This window comes from Marmota marmota, unplaced genomic scaffold (genome assembly GCF_001458135.2).
Source record: "Marmota marmota marmota unplaced genomic scaffold, marMar, whole genome shotgun sequence".
In the NCBI taxonomy this organism is placed as follows: domain Eukaryota; kingdom Metazoa; phylum Chordata; class Mammalia; order Rodentia; family Sciuridae; genus Marmota; species Marmota marmota.
The window spans coordinates 32,151,082-32,159,402 of NW_026000249.1; the positions used below are offsets into that span (position 1 = coordinate 32,151,082).

Sequence of the window (8,321 nt, forward strand, 5' to 3'; positions counted from 1 at the left end):
TCAGCCTCCCAAGCTGCTGGGATTACAGGCATGCATCACTGCTCCTGATTGTTTTGACTCTAACTTGCATACAGGAGACAACCTGACATATGGATGGACAGAGTTTTGTTTTCCCTCTTGATGTTTTTCCTTTCTGTGATTTCTTTTTTTTTTCTAGCAGATTGTAATTTTTCCTGGTTCCAGTCTTCTGGAACAGGAAAACTGCTTTTTCTCACCACCATGTATACTATGTCTGACCTCAAGTTATATTACTTTAATACTTTCCTCCTACCAGCTTGGCTTTCTGTGTTAGTTCCCCTTTGCTGTTTTAACAAATTACCACAAATTTGGTGACTAAAATAACAAATATTTATTTTCTTAACGTTTTGGAGGCCAGGGTCCAAAATGAGTCAAGGTGTTAGTAGGGCTGATTCCTTCTGGAGACTGTTGAGGAGAATCTGACTCCTTCTCTTCCCCAGCTTCTAAAGGCCAACTTGCATTCCTTTGACATGTGGCCCCATATCCTGTTGACTTTTGTCTCATTTTATCTTCTCCTTGCTTTCTTTGGCCTTTGAATTTCTTGCCTCACTTTTGTAAGGGCCCATGTGATCACATTGGGCCTGTCTAGATAATTCAGAATGATCTCCCATGGAAAGATTGTTAACTTAATCACAGCTACAGGTTTTTTTTTTTTTTTTAAATCTTGTCAGGTATATATTGTTGGTTCTGGTGATTAGGATGTGGGCATCTTTTCTGGCAATTATTTAACCAATCTTATCATTCTACTAGAATCTGTCTCCTTTTGTTTACTCTTGAGTTCCTTTAGCTAGCTGCTTAATATATGAAGCCTAGTGTGTATAGATTTTATAGGACTATAGTTGTAGTTGCTATCTGCAGGAGGATCTTCTGTAGAATTATCTTATATAACCTTCATTGGAAGCAATAGTGTGATAACATAATGTTCACTTTTCTCCTTTTGAACTTTATAAAAATGTAATCTGTTGAGTATATGCTAAGGAGTGGAATTGTTGGGTCATATGACAATGTATATTTAATTTTACTATTTTTTGGCAAACAGCATACCAAAAAGTGTACTTTGGGAGGCTAAGTTTCTCAGCCTCCCATTCTCTTAAGTATTCCTGTGTTTCTCATTCTTATTAGCCTTTTAGTTGCTGCTTTTGAATGAGCATGTGACTTGTTCAGGAAAATGGTCCTCTTACAGTTTTTAATGCCCAACTGGGTACCTTTTTCTTTCTTGAGATTGTGGAACCAGTTACAAGACTGAGTGTTATTGAGCAGTGATGGAAGGTTTATTCTTGGCTCAGAATAGGAGGCACAGGGAGAACAGTTCATAGATCTGATACCTGAAAATAAATTTAAAAATATGTTTTGTTAGTTTTTCTATTATACTTATTAGGGTAGAACAGGATGTTGGGGTTTGCATCTGAACAAATTAGTCTACTTTTGCCAGAAATATAACTTTAATCTTACTTATAATAAGGAAAACATATTGTAAAATTTATTGTTAAAAAACTTACTATAGCCAGGCGTGGTAGTGCACACCTGTAATCCCAATTGCTCTGGAGGCTGAGGCAGGAGAATTGTGAGTTCAAAGTCAGCTTCAGCAACTTAGCGAGTTCCTGAACAACTTAGTGAGATCTTCTCCCTAAATAAAATATGAAAAAGGCCTGGAGATGTGGTTCTGTGGTTAAGTGCCCTTGATTCAATCCCCAGTACAAAAAAACCCAACCAAATGGCAACCAAAAAAAAAAAGTACTATAAGATATTGTAATAACGAGGGAGAAAATAAATTCCTTGCTGAATGTCCAGTATATGGAATCTTAATTAGCCACCAGACTAATTTATCATATGGTCTTATTGTATGAAGTTCTTAATAATTTGAGATCCACCCAGTTATGAAAATTGACTTTCCAAATACCAAGAATATAAATCTTAATGTTTACCATGGTGAGGGAGAACACCACTTTTGCAAGGTTTTCCCAGCATCTAGTAGTGTGGAAAGTAAGATCAGAATTGATTGATAATTGAGTTTGGTTTAAGGCAGGTCCTTCAATGTTGGGATTTTATTGGGTAAAAATCTCCTTATAATAGTCTTGAGAGACTTTACAAGGTGGCAGAATAGAGGAGGTCACTTTCTTTGCTGCTCTATGGACTAAAACCAAGTCATTCCTGGCAAACCCGAGTTTGGCACTGAAATACAAGCCTAGCAAACACTGCATGCTATAGTATGTTCTTAAGTGATCAGGAAAAAAATCAACCGTGGTGAGTGGTTTACATAGAGGACAACTGGTTGTGGAAACCCACCTGGCCCTCCTTCTCCCCCTACCTCTCCAGTCTGGCGGCTTCCAGGACCTGCTGGGAGAGTTGTGCCATCTCTGGAAATTCGTAAGGGTAGGGGCAAGATTGAGTTTGGAGACTGAAAGCAGACCAAGAAGTGTGGGGGCTACAGGTGACATATGGGACTAAGAATTGGCTCCTTCACCTCATGAGTGGAACCCAGGGGAAAATCCCTGGATTATAGTCTTCCAGTGTGGACCAGCAATTACTGGGCCTTGGAGGTACACTGATCTTCAGAACAATTGGCATTCAGTGAAGAACCTGGAGCCCATGTAGGAATTCTGCCTCCAGGGATTACCCTCTTACTACCGATGTCCAGAGGGTGTAGCATCACACTCTAGAAGACCCCACTTAACACTGCTGAGAAGCCGAGAATCTTTTGACTTCCAATGGAAAGAATTCTTTAACTTTACATCAAGATTTTTTTCCCTCTCTTTTTTCCCTCTTTTCTCTGTGACCTTAGTTGAACATGGGTATTTATACATACTCTTGTATTCCCCCGCCGCCCCCCTTGGTTCTAGCATTTTTGAAGCCACTTACTTTTTGTGGGTCAGTTTTTTGAGGACTAGGATGTTGGATTAGTATATTTTAGTTTTGTTTTGCATTCTTCTATTTTTATTTTTAATTTTCAAAATTTTTTACTTTTCATAAATATTTTTTTCTTACCTGTTTTCCCTTGTTTTTCTTTCTCTCTTTTTTTTTAATTTTTTTTTTTTAAGAGAGAGAGAATTTTTTTTAATATTTATTTTTTAGGTTTCGGCGGACTCAACATCTTTGTTTGTATGTGGTGCTGAGGATCGAACCTGGGCCGCACGCATGCCAGGCGAGCGCGCTACCGCTTGACCCACATCCCCAGCCCTTTCTCTTTTCTTTTTCTTTTTCTTTTTTTTTTTGGTACTGGGAATTGAACTCAGGGGCACTCAACCACTGAGTCACATCCCCAGCCCTATTTTGTATTGTATTTAGAGACAGGGTCTCACTGAGTTGCTTAGTGGCTCACTGAGTTGCTTAGTGCCTTGCTAAGTTTGTCAGCCTCCCAAGCTGCTGGGATTACAGGCATGTGCCACAGTGTCGGGCTCTTTCTATCTATTCTTCAGCTAACAGTCAATCTCAGTTATTGGCTTTTTCACTCCTTCTTTAATTTTTCCTTCTCTCTTCTCTTATTCTCCCTCAAAATCATCATATCCTATATCACTTCTCTTGCTGCCCACCATTTGAAATTGTAAAACCCTTTCGCAAACTTGTTACGAGTTATTGCCTACATTATTGTGATGATTAATATTGTAGATGTCATAGTAGTAACTATTTGGTTTAACACTGTATATTGTTTGCATTGGTTGTTATTATTTGTCTCCCCCTAAATGGTGAGGTACTGGAAATCTTCAGGGACACTACAAGTCCACAGGGTAGAAAATTAGCTACCTCAGATCTATACTACTAGATGGGTAGACACACAAATTAACACACAAAAAAACAAGGGAACAAATCACTCCAACCAAACCAGTAACAGAAGTGGAAGAAATGTCAGAGTAGGGACTTAGAATGTACATAGTCAAACTGATCTGCAAAGTAAAAGGAGTGAAATAAGAACGAAAATACAGGACATGAAAGATTACTTCAATATAAATTCAATGGAAAGCATCACCAACAGACTAAATCACTTGGAAGACACTTGGAGTTTCATGCAGTGAATGGAGAAAAGTTATTAAGAGGCCATAAACAGAACCTCCAAGAAATATGGGATAACCTGAAAAGACCAAATTTAAAATTTATTTGGAGAGATGAAGGCTTCGAGATACAAACCAAAGGATTGCACAATCTTTTCAATGAAATAATATCAGAAATTTCCCAAACCTAAAGAATGAAGTTGAAAATCAGATACAGGAGGATTACAGGACCCCCAAATACAAATTACAACAGACTCACACTAAGGCCTGTTGTTAGGAAAAAAAATGCCTAACATACAAAATAAGGATAGAATTGTAAAGGCTGCCAGAGAAAAATGATGGGTAACATTTAGAGGGAAACCAATCCAGATATCAGCTGATTTCTTAACTCACACCCTCAGAGCTAGGTGGTCTTGGGATGATGTATACCAGAATCTATATACCAGATTCTCTCAGAATCTTTCAGAGGAAAGAAAATGGATGTCAGCTGAGAATACTATACCCAGCAATAGTATTGAGTCTCAGAATTGACTATGAAATAAAAACCTTCCATGATAAACTAAAGTTAAAAGAATTCACAACTACAAAGCTTGTACTAGAAAACATTCTGTATAAAATATTTCATGAAGAAGAAATGAAAAATAAAGGTGACAATCTTCAAAGGGAGGAACTGCACAAGAAGATTAATCAAAGGAGAAACTAATTCAAAGTAAAAACCAGAAATAAATAAAAAGGGAAGGGCATAAAAATCATTTCTCAAAAGTAACATTGAATGCAAATGGCCTAAACCCATCCATGAAAAGTCATAGACTGGCAGATTGGATTAAAATACAAGACCCAACAGTATGTTGTCTTTAAGAGATTAACCTCATTGGCAAAGATATCCATAGAGTGAAGGTAAAAGAATAGTTCAAAAACATAGCAATCACATGAAGCTCGTGAACAAGCAGGGTATCTATCCTCATATCAGATAAAGTGGACTTCAAACCAAAGTTAGAAGGGATAAAGAAGGACATTTCATTCTACTTAAGGGAACAGTACATCAATAAGACATAACAATCATAAGTATTTATGCCCCAAACAATGTAGCATCTATGTATATGAAACAAACCCTTTTTAGTTTCAAGAGTCAAGTAGATCACAACACAATAATACTGGGTTACTTTAACATGCCTCTGTCACCACTGCATAGATCCTCCAAACAAAAACTAAATAAAGAAATTATAAACTAAAAAATACAATCAATAATTTAGACTTTATGAAATATATAGAGTATTTCATCCATCAGTGACTGAATATACTTTCTTTTCAGCAGCACACAGTTTCTTTTCTAATATAGACCACATTGTATAAGCTATGACATATGTTGGTATGCAGTTGTAATATTACCTTAATATGTTTTTAGCATCTGTAGGATTATTTTGATAGCTCCTTTTCCATTGATATTATTATATTATTATTATTTTTTCTTGATTAGACTTGATTTTTATTAATTTTTAGCAATATTATTTCTTATATTTCTGCTTCTACTCTTATTTTTTCCTTCTAACTACCTAATTTAAAAATAATTCTTAATCTAGCTTCTTTCTGATACAAGTACTTTAAGTTATAAATGTTCATCTCAGTACTGTTTCATCCCTGAATTTCTGATATTTTAAGCTTTTATTATCAATTAATTAAAAGCAATTTTCATTTACTTGTGCTTTCTTCCTTGACATGTGAGAGGTTTATAAGTGTGCTGTTTAATTTTGAAGTAGCTGACATGCGGGAGTAGGGTTCTATATCTCTTAAGGTGATTGGTTTATTTTATTTTTCTAAATATATATATGTATATTTTTAGTTGTAGTTGGACACAGTACCTTTATTTATGTATTTATTTATTTATTTGGTGCTGAGGATCGAACCCAGCGCCTCACACGTGCTAGGCGAGCACTCTACTGCTGAGCCACAACCCCAGCCCAAGGTGATTGATTTCTAATGTAATAAATCATGCAGGAAACACAGTCTGCATGATTTCAAATTAAAAAAAAAAAGTAATGGTAATGCTTTTTATATTGATTATTGGTTACATGTTTGTCAAAACATGTCAAAACTGATTAAATTGCATACTTCAAATTGTGCATTTTTTTTGTACTTCAATTTTACCTCAATAAAGTTATGGGAAAAATAAGCAGTCTGAAATTGATGGAAACTACAGGGTAATTAATTTGAGGTAAGGGCCTGTGTTAATCAGCTTTTTATTCCCATCACCAAAATAGCTTAGAAGAACAATTTAGAGGAAGAAAAATTTATTTTGTCTGTGGGCCTAAGGTGAGGCACAACATCATCATGGTGGAAGAGCCTGGAGGAGGAAATCTTCTTTAGCTCTTGGCCCCTGGGAAGTAGAGAGTGCACAAGGGTGTGCACTTGGGTTTAGGAGCCAGAGACAAAATCTAATCCCCAAAGTTGGCAGCTTCAGTGACCTACTTTCTTTAACCTGTGCCACCTGCCTACACTTACCACCCAGTAGTCCATTCAAAATATTAATCATAATTTATACTAGTTCAGTACAAATGACACTTGTCATTTGTGAAATGGTGAATTTTTCCTGGTTCTCTCATGACCATTATGTTTATTTATGATTGTAATAATTACCTTTCTCTAATCAAGGTAGTAATAAATAAAAACTTAATTTGTTCTACATATCCTGTAACAAGAGCAAAATAATTGAAAAACAAACAAACAAAAACCCTTCAAACCTGAACTCATTCATGAGCCAGGAAAGTTTAGAAATTTCTGATATGGTGTATGGTATTAATAGAAACAGAGATCAAAAAGTACATGCATAGTGTTAGTGCTGCTATGTATTTTGGTATACAAGTAGATGTTAAAATGCCAACACATGCTGGTGCTTATTGATAACTTTTTATCTTTTAATTTCTCAAATAACTTGGATACACTTTTTTAATAACTGTAAACTTTAAATACAACCTCCTCTTTTTTCATTATTTTTTTCCCACTTGTATTTAAGAAAAGGTTTTGAGTTATGATAACAATGTCTGTATGAATAGAACTATGGAAACACACTGAGTATGGAGAACAGTTATAGAGCACAGTCCTTTTTGTTTGAAAAATTTGTCTTGTTATAAGACATACAGCAATTTTTTTTCTATATTAAAATTTAATTTGGGACACTCCTCACTGCTCAAGAAGAGGATCAAGTGTTTTGGGAACTCAAAACTTGTAGAGAGGTTAATGTGTATATGGTTTTGGTATGCTAATTATAAACAGTTTTTGTCCTTAAAGCAGATAAAGTAGAAAGGTCTAAATAACATATTTTACTGCCTGATTCACTATACGCTTGGAAATTGTAATACTGTTTTCTTTTGGGTACCAGAGATTAAACTCAGGGTCACTCAGCCACTGAGTCACATCCCCTTCCCTAGTTTATATTTTATTTAGTGACAGGGTCTCACTGAGTTGCTTAGCACCTTGCTTTTGCTGAGGCTGGCTTTGAACTCTGGATCCTCCTGCCTCAGCTTTCTGAGATGCTGGGATTAAAGGTGTGTGCACAGGGCCTAGCATAATACTGTATTATTATTATTTTTTTTAATCAGCTCTGAAATCTGTCCTGGCCCTTTTTCTGTTAGGCCTAATTAATGAGGTTTTTCTCTTGTATGTTTTTATTTTTTGTTAATGCTGCAATAATGTGGGATTATGGGGTAATGTTGGTAGGGGGAGATGTTGAGGAGAGAATTATTATAATAGAAAAACTCAAGGTTCTTCTAATTTAAATTCATATTTTGAATTTAGAAGTATATTAATTTTCTTTAGGTTTATTCTATTTATTTATTTATTTATTTATTTATTTATTTAATATACAATCAGTTGTCCCTTGGTATGAGGAGGATTGGTTTCAGAACTCCTCCATACCAAAATCTGAGGATGGTCAAGTCTGTTATATAAAAGTGTCATATAGTATTTGCATATAACCAGTGCACATCCTCTAGTATGATGTAAATCATCTCTAAATTGCTAAAATATTTAATACAATGTAAATGTTATGAAAAAAGTTGTTACATTGTATTGTTTAGGGAATAACAGGTCGGTATGTATAAGTTTAATGCAGGTGCATTTTTTTTCCTACCAGATGTGTTTGCTCCTCCGTTGATTGGATTCATAGATAACCACAGATAAAGAGGGTCAACTGTATATACATAGATATATGTAGAAAAGTTTACCTAGTTTACTACAAAATGTATTATGTATATGTATATATAATATACAAGTCTTTATGAGTGTGTGTATATGTGTGTGTGTATATACATACACACACAC

The 8,321-nt window shown here is 35.3% G+C and overlaps 1 long non-coding RNA gene across 1 annotated transcript in view; it reads left to right on the top strand.

Annotated features, from left to right (window-relative positions):
- LOC125614082 overlaps positions 1-8,321 on the top strand; it is a 26,549-nt gene that overhangs the window by 13,500 nt on the left and 4,728 nt on the right. Inside the window, exon 2 of the long non-coding RNA XR_007344723.1 lies at positions 8,088-8,091. This is a non-coding gene — a long non-coding RNA (uncharacterized LOC125614082). The remainder of the gene's footprint in view (positions 1-8,087; positions 8,092-8,321) is intronic.